Here is a 17189-nt window from a genome sequence, read left to right as displayed (position 1 = left end):
GTCTCTGTCTCCAAAAGGAACAGTGAGGGGGCTGGAGGGCCAGGTGTCTCTATGACCCCAGGGATGTGAGGAATGCGAATGGGCCCAGGCCCTTGGGGATTGTAGGAGCTCCAGCTGATGTGTCTTCCTCTGAAAGCTTCGCTCATCTGAGTCCTAGAGTGGAGAGAGGAAGCTGTGTCTGCTGTGTGCCCACTGTGTGCAGGGCTTCGCTCGTGTCTATGAACTTGTTCCATCATCAGCCTGCAAAGTAGGCACCACGCCAAGTGGTAAAGTCTGTCCTCAGATTGGGCTCATTCAAGGGATCTAGGAAACTGGATAGGGAAGAAACTTATCTTTATTATCACTCTAATTGAAATTTGGCATTTCCTTCCATTGGGAAGGTAAGCAAAACAGCATATGTAGTGTTAGCAATACTTGTGACTTTGTCACCAAGAAGAATCACGGCATTTTTATGGCATAGGATAGTAATTACAGATATGAGATGCAATGCTATGATATGTAGACCTTTGCTAGTCTGATTAATGAAATGCATTAATAAAAAAGCACACCTATTACAATATCATAAATTTGTGCTTTCAAATACTTTGACAGTTATTTTTTAAAATTATTTCCTTTGACACCTTGTTCATTTTATTTTATGCATCTGAAAGAATCTTTCAGAGGAGGGGTCCATGGCTTCACCAGGCTGCAAAAGGGGATGTTGGCGGAAAAAATGGTTAGGAACTTGTGCTCTGGAGCCAGGAGTTTCTCATCTTGGCTGGCAGCATGCTCTGTCATGTAACTTAACTCCTCTGTGCCTCAATTGCTTCATCTATAAAATGGGGGTAATAACAGCACCTATGACATATGGTGCTCAGAGAGTTAAATGTGATTGATGAAAGTCTTAGCACACTGCCTGCCAGACCTGATATCAAAGCTGCTCTAACACATGGAATCATCCTCCCCTTCCCAGCATGGGGAGTTGTTCAGCCCACCTGAAACAGGTAGCATTCCACCAGAGAAACAAGAACCAATAGGAGACACATATTAAGGGATTTATTTCAAGGAATTGACTTACACAACCATGGGTGTCAAGTAGCCAAGTCCAAAATCCACAGGGCAGGCCATGCTGGAACTTTCTGGCATAGATGGAAGCTGCTGTCTATCCACAGGTAGAATATCTTCTTCTCATGGAAGCCTCGGCTCTGGTCTTACGGTCTTTCAACTGATTGAATCAGGCCCACCCAGATTATTGAGGTAATTACCTCTGTTTAAAGTCAACTGACTATAGACGTTAATCACGTCTACAAAATATCTTCACCTATATCAACACCTAGATTAGTGTTTGATTAAAGAACCAAGGACTGTAGGCTAGCTAAGGTGACATGTAAGACTGATCATCATACCACCCAAGGAGAATATAGTGGAGGACGGCAGAGTTTCACGTAGAGAAAGGAGACTTGGTTGGGAGGGAGTAAGTATGGAGCCACTCCATTAATTCCACCAGTGCTCAGTGAGGCCTGCTCTGCCTCTCACTTAGGCTTGCCCAGGTGCTGCCCCCTCACCTCTCTTAGGTAGGACCTCGGGGCCCCTCCAGCATAGCCACAGTGCAAAGACACGGTCCTCTGGTTAAGGAGGAAAGAAAGAAGCATGTGGCTACGAGGCATGTACAGAAAATGTGCCCACACAAAATGGTGAGCTCTGAGGGGTTCAATGAGGCAGTCACGGTCTCACCTGGGACACGAGAGTGAACAACACATGGTTTTGAGGGTTTCCTCGCCTGGTGGGGGTGTCAGACAAGTAGGGTACAAGAGCCCCTGAGAAGTACACATCAGGTGCAGCCATCACCCAGAGAGACGAGAGCTTCTTCAGGACGGAATTTGGGGAGGAGTCTGCTGGGCTGTTTTGGCCCATTCTAGACCAGAATCTTGATTCTAATTGCCAGGTAGACCGTATCCTATCTGGGTCCTTAGCTGGGGACTTAATGAAGAAGCAAAGTGTGTTTTAAGCATCACTGACCTATGCTTTCTGCTGAGAAACCTGGACAAGCTCCTGACAGGGCACATTTCTGCGTCAGCCCCCCTCTTCAGGGAAGGGAGGCAGGAAGGCCTCAGTTTTTATCAGTTATTCTGTGAACAGCTGCAAATTCTGGCGGGGCTGTAGCCCCTGTCTCTCTGCTTGAGGACAGTGCCTCTAACACTCTGACTGCTGTCTGTGGTCCAGTGTTCTAAGCACACTGAGCAAAGGGTCACTTCCTGCTTGGGGTTCAAACTGGAAAGACCTTATGTGTGCAGCCCCTTGACTCTTTCTGAGTGGCTGCCCCCTGGTGGCAGCAGGCCATTATTACTGTCTAATCCCTTCTTGTCCAGGTTTATCTACATAGGTTAGGTCACAGACGCTGAGCGTTGGTTCTGTCTGGGGAGGCAGGGAAGTGTTCTCAGAGAGAATAGGACATCTGATCTGGGTTTTGTAAACTAGAGGATAAAGAAAGGAAAGGCATTCTGGGTCTCAGAAAACCACATGTAAAAACATGGGGCATTAAGGAGAGGGGATCTTGAACCCCACAGTCAGGTAAAATATGGGAAGGCAGAGAGAGGAGGGACATTCCTTCCAGTTGATAGAAATGCAATAAGAGTGAGAAGCACCATGAGGCAGCCTGTCAGAAATGCTGGACATGAGAACCAGCCTTTGCCAAATCCTGGGTCAACCTGGGCCTTCATTAATGTGGAAACTGGAGAGTTGGATCCTTTACAGATATGGAAAATTTTTGTTCCAAAGGACCCCTGCCAGATCCCTGTTTATGTGACTCATAAAGTGGCTTTCAGGGACAAAGAAACCCAACTCACCAGTAACAGAAGGGCTCCGGGACCAGGAAAGAATTGGTCAGGGAACCACCGCCCATGTCAGCACAGGCCCATTCCTGGGGATGAAGCCCCCACGCCAGTAGCATTTCCACACAGAGGGTGTCCGAGTGTTGAAAGTCCACATTTTTCTACAAAATCATGACAGGGTTTGGAGGTGCAAAGGAGAGTTGGAAGGTATGTGTACAGCTCTTTGGGGACACCAGGTATGTTGCCTGTTTTCTTACTGTGTTTCCCTGAAAATAAGACCTAGCTGGACAATCAGCTCTAATGTGTCTTTTGGAGCAAAAATTAATATAAGACCCGGTATTTATTATATAAATTATATATGTTATTAATATAATATAATTAATTACATTAATACATTAATTACATTATATATATAATTACATTATATATAATATAATATAATATGATTATATAATTAATTACATTATAAAGACCCAGTCTTATAGTAAAATAAGACCAGGTCTTATATTAATTTTTTCTCCAAAAGACGCACTAGAGCTGATGGTCCGGCTAGGTCTTATTTTCGAGGAAACATGATATGTAATCCTCAAAACAACCTCTCTAGAAACATGTAATTAGCTCCATTTCACAGATGAGGAACGTGAAGCCCAGAGAGACTTCCCCAATGTCACCCCACAGTTAAGTAGCACAAATGGTATTTAAACCCAGATGTACATGCAGCCTTTAACCTCCTTTTCACTGCATTCTACAGGGCTTTGGACAAACAGAAGCCAGTTTGCAAGGGCCATCACAGTCCATCCTCACAAGACCCCCGGCAGGGAGGGAACATTGCCATCATATGTGATCCTACGTGTCATGACCTCCATTTGACACATGCTGAGACCGAGCTTGGAGGAGAGTCACTCCGTCTCTCTGTGATGATGCTGGACCACTCTCTGTCAGCTCTTCCCCAAACCAAGTTCCTCCAGGTCCATAGGAGCAGCACTTCAACCAACTTTCTTCTGCTGCATTTCCCCATTTCACAGTCCAGAAAACTGAGCCTGGCCCCCAGCCTCCTCCCCAGGGTGGGAAACAAGAGCACTGATGGGAGCCTGGCAGTGTCAGCTAAAGGGTGGTGATACAAGTACCTTTATTTTTTCTGGGGAAGAAGGGCCAGGCCTCCTGATGCCCTGACACTCGGCAGATGAGGGATCCCCAAGGGTCTTTAAACCTCCAAGCCTGAATGCGTTATGTACCAGGGCAAGGAGATGGGTGAGGCGTGGGAGAGGTGTACCTTGCATTATGAGAAAATTAGTTCCTGCTCTGTCCCTAACTGTACATGCATCTGAGTACATCAGGCCTCCTCCCTGAGTCTGTGGCCTCCTCTGAAAAATACAAGGGTGGGAAGGGCCATGTTTAAGTCATCTTCCAGCTCAAACATCTACGTAACCTCTAGGCTGGTGAAACAGATTCTGTCACTCAGCAGGGGCTGCTGTAACAAATGCCACAGACTGGGTAGTTTTACAGAAATGTATTTTCTTACAGCTCTGGAAGCTACAAGTCTCCTTGGCTGTCTTCCCTCTCTCTATTGTCTTCACATGGTCTTTCTTTTCTTTGTGTCCTAATCTCTTCCTATCAGGATACTCCTACTGGATTAAGGCTCACTCATCTGACCTCACTTAACCGTAATCACCTCTTTTTACAGATCCTATCTTGAAATACTGTCACTTTCTCAGGTATTGGAGCTTAGGACATCAACATATGAATTTCAAGGGAGTACAATTCAGCTCATAACACAGATAGAAGACACCCTTCTTTTCATAAAAGAAGTTTAACAGTGATCCCCCCTCACCCCCCGTGCATTTAAAAGAAAATTTAATTTTCACTCTTCCTGCAGGTCCACTTCAATGGCCCTAATGAGGCCTGTCTGTCTGCAATCTGATATTAGACGCAGAAATAATCTTTCTATTTGCCACTTATTGGGCACCAACCTCATGCCCAAGACATAGTAGGCACTGGCTGGTGGAGGGGATACAGAGACTCTGCCCCTCCTCTGCCAACATCTTAGAAGGAGCATAAAATGTGCTGGGGTTAGAGTAGAAAGAGCACAGGCTTCGGAGTCAGATCCCAGCACAGCTATCATCAGCTGGGGCCCTTGGCCAAGAGAACTTTGTGAGCCTCAGTTTTACCATCTGGACAATGGGACTAGGCTCATGCAGGGATGCACTTCCAACTACCAGCACCGGCATCTTTGTGCACTGGGTGCAAAAAGGGCTGACTGGCTGCTACGACCACTCTGCACTGTGCTGCTTTGCCCAGGAGGCCAGAGAAGCCCTGGAATCAGATTCCTTGGAGCAGCCAAGTGGCCAGTGGCAGCTGGCAGAGAAGTATTCCTTTACGAGGAACAACTGCAAGATGTATTTGCTTGCCTTTCCCAGCCTGTCTCATTTCCCCACTCCCCTCCGTGGCCTCACTTTCCAAATAAACGCCTCCCACCTGAACTCCTATCTCAGGGTCTGCTCCCTCACAGAGCAGGACTGCAGAAGATTGTGTGTGTACATTCACGGCTTGCTGTTTTGTGGGCAGTGGTGAAGAAAGCATTACATTTATAATACTTTTAAGTCAAGAACTTGTATCTCTGCTGTCCCCTGATCCTCTGAGGGGTAGCAGGGTCACTGGCTTTCACCTGCCTCTCTTTAAGCCCCCAGAAGTGTCTCAGGCTCTCTGAGTACCCCCAACAGGGCTTCCCTTCTTCTGATGGCCAGAAGCAAAACTCTAGACCCCACCCCAGCCCCTAGTCTGTCCTTTGTCCCCTGTGCCAAAGTGGGGTTGGGGCAGGAGAAACTGTTGGCTCAGGCCCAGAGGGACTCTATTTGCATCCCAACGGCCTGACCCTGTTCTCCAACACCCGGAAGGATCCCACAGGGGGGCCATCCTTGGACCCTCTTCCCCCTTTCCATAGTCTAAAAACCGGACACGGAGACAGGCTGACCATGCTTGGCACAAGCCTGTCTCCTTTTCCTGAATAGCGGGACCCCTCACACCCTCCTCATCCTAAGTGACATGCACAGTTTGGGCCCCTCCCTCTGTCCTACCAAGAAAAGATGAGCTTTTCCAAGTATTGTGAATTTGCAATGCCTTAAAGAGGCAGAGGACACAAAGCTTGAACAAGGGGGCGTGGGCCAAGAGTGGTAGGCTTTCAGGACACCCCAGGGTGTTATTCAAATGCAGAAGGAACAGCGTTCTGCCCATGGACAGACCTATTTGGGGTAGGCAGGTCACAGCATGCTCTCAAAGGGGCCAGACAACCCCTCTTCTATACCCCCAGGATTCAAGCCCAGGTTGTATGTGTCTGATTCCAAACCACATGGGTGTGTCATAAGCATTGGGCCTCAGAATAGGAACAGGGATGGAGTGGAAGAAAATACACCAGGCCCCCTCCCTGCTCCCCTTCCTACTTTTGACTTTGGGTTGGAAGAAGCCACAGAGGCAGGGCTCCCTCTGTCCCTCTCCTGGCATTAGCTCTGTCCACTGGACTAGAGCCTGTCTGCTGGGCCTACCACGGCTACCCATGTGTCATCCCCCAGCCAGCAGGACCCTGGTGGCAATGATCAGAGAGCCCAGCCGGCCCCGCCAGCCCCCTGCCCACCCTGGGCCCTGCTCAGAGGACAAGGCTGAACTAGTTCTGTCAGGAAGAATTAGACTTATCTCCTCTGCTGTCTGGAGTCCAGGGGACAAGACAAATGCATTCAGACAGCCTGGCTCCAGAGCGCTAGCTGTCAAACATACTTGCCACCTCTCCGGCGAGCAGCGCTATCCCCAGAAAAATCATGCAGGCCTTTTCCGTCCTGTCTTGAGAAGGTTAGCCCCACAGCCTGAGACTGCAGGGAGGAGACCAGAGAAAGCAAGTGTCTGTGAGCCAAAGCCCTTGGGGAAGGAGGTGTCAGGACCTGCTATGTCTAGGTCCTTGTGGAGAGGCCAACAACCAGCACCTTCTCCTTGCCCCAGCCGGTAACGCATCAGGCACCTGATTCCAGGATGATCACAGCAGAACAAGCCCTGCCAGGCTTTCAGCCCACCTGAGAGCTACCCATTGGGTGGACGAGTGAGAGCTGATGACTGGGTGAGCATGGCTGGGCCTCTTCGTGAGGGGCTGTAGCTTGCTTCCAGAGGAGACTCCTACCCTCACCACCACCTTTCATACCCCACACGCTTCCTACACAGAGCAGCTTGCATGGCAGCTGGTAGCAGTCACACTGACTGGAATAAGCAGAAAGGAATCATAAGCCTCCGAGCCCCTCCCCAGGGTGAGCTTGCAGTGGGCAATTCCACAAAGCCAAGTCCCTCACCAGCCCTCCGCCTGTCAGCGCCCTTGTGGCTGGTCATTCCTTCATCCCAGACTTCCCATCGCTTTCCCCTGATAAATGCAAGAATCAAGAACTTCACTGAAGTGATAGAATCCCATTAATAGGAATTTCCAGGTATTGAGTCATCTTGGGGGCAGAAAAAACTCTCAAGATCACCCATGGCATCAGGCAAAGTAGATTTCTTATTAATTAACTCAGCTGGTGGGCGCTGCAGCCATGGACATGATAGCCAGGGTCTGAATAACAGAGGCAGGTATTAGGGACTGAATGTGTCCCCCACCCCAACCCCAAACGTAATGCGCCGGAAACCTCCCCCCAGTGTAATGGTATTAGGAAGTGGGGTCTTTAGGAGGTGGTTGGGATTAGATGAGGTCATGAGGGTGGAGCCCTCATGAATGGGTTTTAATGCCCCTAGAAGAGTCACAGGAAAACTTACTTCCTCTTGGACTTCTCGGCCTCTACAACTGTGAAAAATACATTCTGTTGTTGATAAACCACCCAGTTTATGATATTTTGTTATTGTAACCAGAGCTGACAAAGACAACAGTTTAGAGGATGAAAACTAGCTCCCATTAGAATCATTTTCCTGGCCCAGGCTGGCCTCCAATAAGCTGTGACTTTGGGCAGGTGCTGGAGCCTCTCTGAGATTCATCTGCCCCCCATTTGTCTGTTTTGTCCAATAGATGACTTGGAAGCAGCAGTAGCCAATCTTCCTAACACCACCTCCTAGGTGCTCATTTAACGATCACCTGCTCTATGCCTAGTATTTTTCTAGATTCTTGGAATACAGTGAACAAAGCAGAGAAAAAGTGTTGCCTTCAGAAAACTCACATTTGAGTGGGTGTACCCCTCACATACACCTTTCTTTTAATAAGGCACTCACGAATAACTAAACTCCTCTGAACTTACCATTGAGAGTCACCTCTCAGTGTGACAAGTTCCATAAGCCTACATCTGCTGCATGAAACAGGCCTTCCCTGTACTGCTTATAAAAGGGCCAGAGCAATAGGAAACAGACAGGAGGCAGGTGCAGATGACGGGCCCAACATCAGGCCAGTGGCAAGACATAAGAGTTAGACGCCCTCAGCTCAGTGTCCAGGACCTGCCACTGTCCAGCCAAGCTAGGGCGCTTGTCTGTCAGACCATAAGCACTCGAGAGACTTGGGGCCTTTCTTGAGCCCTCTTAAGAAGTGCTTCCTTGGATTTCCAGTTGAGACAGCAGAGTGGGTAAAAGCTGTGCTTACATCCTCTCACGACCACATCAAAATTACAACTAAACTACAGAACAACCATCACTGAGAATCGCCTGAAGTCTAGCTGAACAGAAGGCCTAAAACTAAGGATATGAAGAAGAAGCCACATCGAGACGTGTAAGAGGAACAGAGACACAGAAGTGCTGGCCCCACACCCACGTGTGGCAGGTAGAAATCAGAAGGGACATCTGAGATGTGGAGAGTTTCCTCTGGGGAGTGAGGGATCCCAACTCCTCACCAGGCTCCTCATCCCAGGGTTACAGTGCCAAGAAGAGAAGTCCCCTTAACTTCTGGATATGAAAACCAGAGGAGATTGTGGCTGGAAAAGATAGAAGGTGGCTGGAGTCCCAGGCATTCCTCTTAAAGGGTCTGGACTTACTCACTGATGGACTCACTCACTCTAAGCTCCAGTGCTGGGGCAGCAGCTCAAAAAGCACCAGAGACATACCAGGAGGAACTGAATTGTCTGGCCTCAAGTTGAGGGCTAGACGGGTAGCTTTCCTCCAGACAGAAGTGCTGGCAAAAGTCATTGTTCCTTTGTGGAACCCTCCCACCTCCCAGCATGCAGACTTAGGTGAGCACCATATCTGAGTCTCTACAACCTGCTAATACATTTGCTCTGCCCTGATGATTCCATGAGACCCCACCCAACCCAACTTGTTGGCTCACCCAAGCCACTTTCAGTGACTTTTCCATACAAACTGCCTGCCTTGGCTCATGCTGCAGACTTTCCTAAAATCTCTCAAAAGTTTACAAAATCCAAACAAGGAGCATCTGGCTTTGGTGTGTCCTGTACCTCTTGCTGAGCAGCCTCAAGCCTGGCATTAGCAGCAGCCAGCCTTGGTTCATGGCTTAGCCTCTCCTGGGCATCTCCAAGATCAGCACAGGCGGAAGATATCTGCATATTGCTTTGTGGTTCATGCCAGGTGGCCCTGGGCAGGGCACAGGCTGTGGCTAAATTTGGCCTGCAGTGGGGCCCCTTCCAGAAGGCCCTGGGACAAGCATGCCCAGTGGCTGGCTTTGACCAAATTGGAGCAGCACCCAGCCACCTCTGATGATGACACACCCAAAGGGCATACTGGGCAGGCACCAGAGCCCTGCTAAAGCAAATCCTGCTCTGTAGGGTCAGCCTCTGCACATCAGCTCCTCCACTGTAGTCACAGCCAGTCCTTAAAACCAGTCAGCCTGAGCGTCAATCTCCCCCAATGACATGCAAACAGCGACCAAGTCTCAACTACAATAGGAGGGCAACCCACACAAGGTACACACCTGCAGCACCATGCTCAAGTGACCAGGGAGACTGTGCCACTGGGCCCCACAGAACACCTACTTTATCATACCAGTCTGCTAAGACTGGGAGACATAGCAGCTCTATCTAGTACATTGAAACACAGGGAGGCAGCCAAAATGGAGAGACAAAGAAACATGCCTCAAATAAAAGAACAGAACAAAGGTCCAGAAAAAGAACTAAACAAAAGGGACACAAGCAATCTACCAGACCCAGAGTTCAAAACACTGGTTATAAGGATGCTCAATGATCTCAGGGAGAACGTCAACAAAGAGATAGGAAACATAAAAATGGAGATATAAAACATAAAAAAGAACCAGTCAGAAACAAAGAATACAATAACTTAAATACAGGATACATTAGATGGAATCAACAGCAGATTAGATGAAGCAGAGGATTGAACCAGGGATTTAGAAGATAAAGTAGAGAGATCCACTTTAGATGGAAGAGAAGATAAAGATGGAGGAGTAGATAAACACTTTGCCTGCTTCTTTCCCTGAGCACATTAAAATTACAACTAAATTATAGAACAATCAACCTGGAGAACCATCTGAAGTCTGGCTGAACAGAAGTTTTATAACTAAGGATATAAAGAAAAAAACATGCTGAGACTGGTAGGAGGGGTGGAGACAAACAATGGGTTGGCCCCAAACTTCCATGTGGTGGTTGAGAATCAGGAGGAATATCTTGGCCATAGAGGTTCCCCCTGGAGGAGCAAGAGACCCCAACCTTATACCTTCCAGCTCAGAGTACTGGTGCCAGGAAAAGGAACCCCCACAAAATCAGGCTGTGAAAAACAATGGGAATTCCAAACATCTGGGTGGGATGGAAGGCTGTGGGAAACCCAGACATTTTCTTCAATTGCCCATGCAGAGACTCTCCCTAGCAGGCGCTCACCTTGGGCTCCAGAAGAGGGACAGTAACTTGGGAGGCACTGGAGGCATACAGGGGACAGACTGAGGTGTGTGGCTTCAAAGCTAGGGCTGTAGGATAGTCGCCATTTTCCCTGTGTGGGGTCTTGCTCCCTAGCAACTGGCAGGCAGGAGCCATCTTTCCTGTGTTGAGCTAGCTTCCGCAGGCCAAATCTGAATCTGATTGGCCTGGTAAGCTCCATTGCTTCACCCTGCTCACTCCCTGAGACCTTGCCCCACCCAACTTGCCCAACACTAGAGGTAATTTCTCTGATAGCAGTCCACCCACATTGCACTCTTTCTTGAAAAACGATCGGAGACTGCAGGACCCAGGCAGGCAGCAGCTGGCCACGATGTGCTCTGAGACTTTTGCTGAGTAGTTCCAGGCTCAGCACTGCCACCAAACCGGAGTCTACATTAACCTATTGACCAATGTTCTTCCCACTACAGTGACTCCCTGAAACCTTGTCTCACCTAACTTGTGTAATGCACAAATCTTTATCAGGAGCTGAATCTTAAAGGACCTGCAGGTGGCAGCAGGCCTCATGGTGTCCTGGCTTTTTGTGGAGCTACCCCAGGCCTTGTACTGGTGGCAGCCATCTTCAGTTTGCAGCATGGCCTCTCCCATGTGCCTCCCAGGTTAGTACAGGCAGCAAAAAACTGCAGATCATTTTGTAGCTTTTACCAGGATAGTCCCTGGTCAGTCACAGGCAGTGGATGACCTGGGCCTGCACCAGAGCCCTTCACAAGAGGTCTGAGAAACAACATACTTGGAAGTTGGCTTCAGACCACAGCAGAGCACGACACAATTAGCCTCAATTAGTGGCATACCCCAAGAGTGGTCTCAACAAGTAGCAGAGCCCACTGTGGTGAATCCCACTCCATGGGGTAAGCACCCCCTGCACAACAGCCTGTAAGTTGCAGACATGGCCAAAGCCCACAGCCAATCAGCCTGAGGATCAGTCCCACCCACTGACATGCCAATAGCAATCAAGACTCAACTATAACAGGAGAGAACACACGAACCACACAAAAAACACTCCTGGAGCACCTCGAGACTGTGTCTCGGTCCCACAGGACACCTACTGCATAAGGCCACTCAGCCAAGACTGGGAGACATAGAAAATCAACGTAATACTTAGAAACAAACTGAGAGGCAGCCAAAATGAGGAAACAAATAAATACATCCCAAATGAAAGAACAGGAGAAAATTCCAGAAACAGAGATAAACAAAATGGAGGCAAGCAACCTACCAGATACAGAGTTCAAAACAATGGTTATAAGGATGCTCAAGGAACTGAGTGAGAACTTCAACAAAGAGATAGTAAGCATAAAAAAGAACATAGAAAACATTAAAAATAACCAGTCCCAAGTGAAGAATACAATAACTGAAATGAAGAATGCACTAGAAGGAATCACCAGCAGACTAAATGAAGCAGAGGACTGAATTGGTGATTTTGAACAATGTACCAGAAAAGACCCAATGAGAACAGCAAAAAGAAAAAAAGAAAAATCCAGAAAGTGAGGATAGTTCAAGAGACCTCTGGGACAACATCAAGTGTTATTACATCATAGAGGTACCAGAAGAAGAAGAAAGAAAACAAGGGATTGAGAACCTATTTGAAGAAATAATGACAGAAATCTTCCCTAACTTGGAGAAGGAAATAGACATACAAGCCCAGGAAGTGCAGAGACCCAAACAAGATGAACCAAAACAGGTCCACACCAAGACACATTATAATTAAAATGGCAAAGGATAAGACAAAGCGAGAATCCTAAAAGCAGCAAGAGAAAGTCAACTAGTAACTTATAAGGGAGCTCCCATAAGATTATCAGGTGATTTCTCAACAAAAACTTTGCAGGTCAGAAGGGATTGGCATGAAATATTCAACGTGATGAAAAACAAGGACCTATGATCAAGATTACTCTACTCAGAAAAGCGATCATTTAGAAGCAAAGGACAGGTAAAGAGCTTCCCAGACAAGAAAAAGTTAAAAAAGTTCATCACCACCAAGGCAGTATTACAAGGAATCTGAGAGAGACTTCTTTAAGATGGAAAAAAGGAGATCAAAATTATGAATAATAAAATGGCAATAACTACATATCTGTCAATAATTACTTTCAATGTAAATGGATTAAATGTTCCACTCAAAAGACACAGAAGTGCTGAATGGATAAGAAAACAAAACCCTTACATATGCTGCATACAAAAAAATCACTTCAGATTGAAAGACACACACAGATGGAAAGTAAAGGAATGGAAAAAAGATATTTCATGAAAATGGAAATGGAAAAAAACAAAAAAAAATCTGGAATAGCAATACTTACACCAGACAATGTAGGCTTTAAAACAAGGGCTATAACAAGAGACAAAGAAGGACCCAGTAATCCCACTTCTGAGTATTTATCAGAAGAAACCCAAATGCTACTTTGAGGGGACATGGACATTTATATGTTCATTGCAGCATTTTTTTAAATGTGTTTTTCCAGGACCCCTCAGCTCCAAGTCAAGTAGTTGTTTCGATCTAGTTGTGGGGGGCACAGCTCACAGTGGCCCATGAGGGGATCAAACCAGCAACCTTGTTGTTAAGAGCACCATGTTCTAACCAACTAAGCTAACCGGCTGCCCCAGCAGCATTGTTTCCAATGGCCATGATGTGGAGGCAGCCTCGGTGTCCATCAGTGGAAGAATGGATAAAGAGGAGGTGGTACATATATACAATGGAATATTGCTCGGTTATGCCCATGGAAGGGAATGGGTTCTTGCCATCTGCAGTGGCATAGATGCACCTGGAGGGAATTGTGCTGCGTGGAGTATGTCAGACAGAGAAACAGAGATGCAATGTGATTTCACTTATATGTGGAATCTAAAGAACAAAATAAGCAAACAAAACTGAAACAAATTCATAGATACAGAGAACATATTGATGGTTTCCAGAGGGGAGGGAGTGTGGTGGTAAGTGAAAAGGGGGAAAGGATTAAGAAGTACAAATTGGTTGTTATACAGTAATGACAGGGATGTAGGGTACAGCATAAGGAATGTAGTCAATAATACTGTAATAACTGTGTATGGTTATTACATGGTTATCAGGTGGATTCTAAATTTACCGGGGTGATCATCTCGTAAGTTATACAAATGTCTAATTGCTATGTCATACACCTGAAACTAATGTAAATACCGTATGTCAACTGTAATTAAAAACTAAACATTTTTTTTTTAAAGTGCTTCTTCCAAATGTAGAAGTTTGGCTCCAAATTTGGCCCTGCAGGCGGCTCTGAGGTAAAAGGGTGCTGCCACCACCCAAAGCTTCCATCCCTCCCTCTGGTGATTTCTTTGATATCAACAACTCCCGCCACGAGTCCTTCGGTGCTGCTGCCCTCAGGAAAACTGGCCACATAGTAGATCCAGGACCTTTCCCTCAAATTGCCACCTTTATAACACAGGACAGGAACACTAGGAGCTTCCAGCAAGACCTGAGAAAGAACTGGGGGACAAGAAAGGGGGATTAAGAAACCCTGAGCCCTCATAGTGTGGCTACAAAAATATTGCTTTCTTCCCGCCAATCTCTTGGCCTGCGTGGCCTAGCCCCACCACTGAGGACTACCAGACCTCACCAAGTCCAGACTCAAGAAGAGAAAGCCAGCCCCTGTCTTCCACATACCTGAGACCCATCCTCCCGCGTATGGCTCACTGGCAGGGGACCATGCAGAGGTAAACCCCTTCCAGAAGCCACAGCCTCTATCAACAACTTGATAGCTTCATTGCTGGACTATGACAGGGAGATACTGGCTCGACAAAACAGAACAAGCCCACACCCAGTCGGGGAGGAGCCCACGCACCAGCTGAGGAGGCTGCGGGATGCTGCCAGGGGCTGCCTCCCTTCAGTGGAGAAGTTGCGGCAGGGGAGCTGAGCGAGTTAATCAGATGGTTCCAAAGTCTGCCCACAAGGCGGAATGGAAGCCTGGCCTAACGCTGTTCTACCTGGGACACCGGCCCGTGCTGCCTGGAGAGTTCTGCTCCCCAAGGCGCCCCAGCTCCCCAGAAGGAAGCTTTAGTAGCTGTTTCCGCATGAAGCCCAATGTATGTGCGATGTTTCCTAATAAAATACAAAGGCTATCAGAGGCACTCCAGCCCCCTCATTTAGCTCTGAGGTGTAATTAATACATAAATTAAGCTCCTGCAGACTCACAAATGCCCAGGGGAAAAAAAAGGAAAATATAATTAGTTTGCCCATATGACTCCATCTGTCAGCTCTGAGCTCAGCACCACACAGCATATCCTGAGGGCTTCAGCCACAACGGCAGTGCCAGGCACTGCTCCTACCCTGCTCAGGGGAAGGGGCTATGTGTGGCAGCTATAAAGAGCTGGGGGGGCTCTGGACATGGCATCTTGGGGAGCGGAGGGCTCTGGAACACAGGCACGGAATGCTGGGAGCATCCAGAGACCTGCTGATGTGGCCCTGGGAAATGGTGAGGGGTGGGGAGGACTGCCATTGGGAATTTGCATATGTCTCCAGTTGTGTCCTTCTCTGGACAGAGGGGACAGTGGGGAGTAGAGACCTGGAATGGATCTGAGACGCGTCCTCCTCCTCCAACCTGTCATCTCTGTCACGTACTATCTACAAGAAGAGAAAGGCTGGAAAGAATAACAGGAACTGGAAGGAAAAGTGCCAGAGAGAAAAGAGGAGACCAGGAAGCATGGGAGGAACAAAGGAGGCCTATGATAGTGGTAGGAATAGAATTCATAACTATGCACATGTTTGTGCAACACCTAGAGCTTTCACGTAGCATGTGTCACTGGGTTTTCAGCACTCTGGGAAAAGGACAAACAGATGGGGATTTTTTTCTTCCAAAAATTATTTATATTACAAAATTAATATGTATTTGTTGAAAAAAAACATTTAAATATGAAGAGAATGAAGTAAAAAAGAACCCCAAATATTTCTTCTCTTCTCTCAGTCCCCCACGACTACAGCATTCGTGATTTATCCATTTATGGTGTATCCTTTTTTCAATGCATTAATGTTTGGGGCAATATTTTCAAAAAGAGGGATGTGCTGTGCGTGTGCTTTGGGCTAACTCACGGTCACATGCACCCTGCGTGCCTTCCTCTGTGCACACAGTGCAGCCTCAATATGTTTGGTACATGCGCAGTTCTCCAGTGTATGAAATTAGACACATTTTATTTATATTTACCACTTAACTTATGTAGTCTCTTATTGATGGATTTGGGGCTTATTTCTAAAATTTTAATTTATAAATTACAAAATGCTATGGAATGTTTAGGGCTAATATTATTTTTCTTATGTATTTTTAAAGACTTTATTTTTTAGAGCAGTTTTAGGTTCACCGCAAAATGGAAAGGAAGGTTCAGAGATTTCACATGTGCCCCCACCCCCTACACATGCCCAGACTCCCCCCATTGTCAGCGTCCCCCAGCAAGCAAAGTGGTACATTTGTCATAATTAATGAACCTAAATTGATACATTATTATCACCCAGAGTTCATAGTAGCTTATATGAGAGTTCACTCTAGGTGTGGTACATTCTATGGGTTTGGAATAACGGATAATGACTATATCTACCATTATAGGATCAGAGTATTATCACTGCCCTAAAAATCCTGTGTTCCGCATCTATTTTTCTCTCTTTTTTTTTTTTTAAGATTTTATTGGGGAAGGGGAACAGGACTTTATTGGGGAACAGTGTGTACTTCCAGAACTTTTTTTTTTTTCAAGTCAAGTTGTCCTTTCAATCTTAGTTGTGGAGGGTGCCATTCAGCTTCAAGTTGTTGTCCTTTCAGTCTTAGCTGTGGAGGGCGCAGCTCAGCTCCAGGTCCAGTTGCCGTTTCTAGTTGCAGGGGGCACAGCCCACCATCCCTTGTGGGACTCGAGGAATTGAACTGGCAACCTTGTGGTTGAGAGGACACGCTCCAACCAACTGAGCCATCTGGGAGCTCAGCGGCAGCTCAGCTCAAGGTGCCGTGTTCAATCTTAGTTGCAGGGGGCGCAGCCCACCATCCCTTTCAGGAGTCGAACTGGCAACCTTGCGGTTGAGAGCCCACTGGCTCATGTGGGAATCGAACCAGCAGCCTTCTGAGTTAGGAGCATGGAGCTCTAACCGCCTGAGCTGGACCAGCCCCCTCTCTTATTTTTAAAGATAAAACAAGATCTAGAAAGATCACAACTAAGGTTCCACAACTAGGAAGTAGCAAGCCCTACCTTGGACTCAGCTCTTTTGACTTCATGTCCAATGGTCTTTATTGAGCCATGATGGAAAGTGGGGCAGGAGACAGGACAGGTGGGGAGAAGAAAAGGAAAAGAGAGAAAGAGAGGAAGTTTCAAAAAAAGAGACAAAGAAAATTAAGGGGCCTGGGCATGGCGTAGTAAGAAGGGCAGGAAACAATCATCCAAAAAAAGGTTTAAAGGGGTGGCCGGTTCGCTCAGCTGGTTCCAGCGTGGAGCCAATAACACCAACGTTGCTGTTGGATCCTGCGTGAGCCACTGTGAGCTGTGCTCTCCTTAAGAAAATTAAAAAACAAATTCTTAAACGCCACATTTGTTAAAGCACTTCCTTGCAACG

This window comes from Rhinolophus hipposideros (assembly GCF_964194185.1).
Source record: "Rhinolophus hipposideros genome assembly, chromosome: 6".
NCBI lineage: Eukaryota > Metazoa > Chordata > Mammalia > Chiroptera > Rhinolophidae > Rhinolophus > Rhinolophus hipposideros.
Note: the sequence above shows the minus strand (reverse complement) of the source record.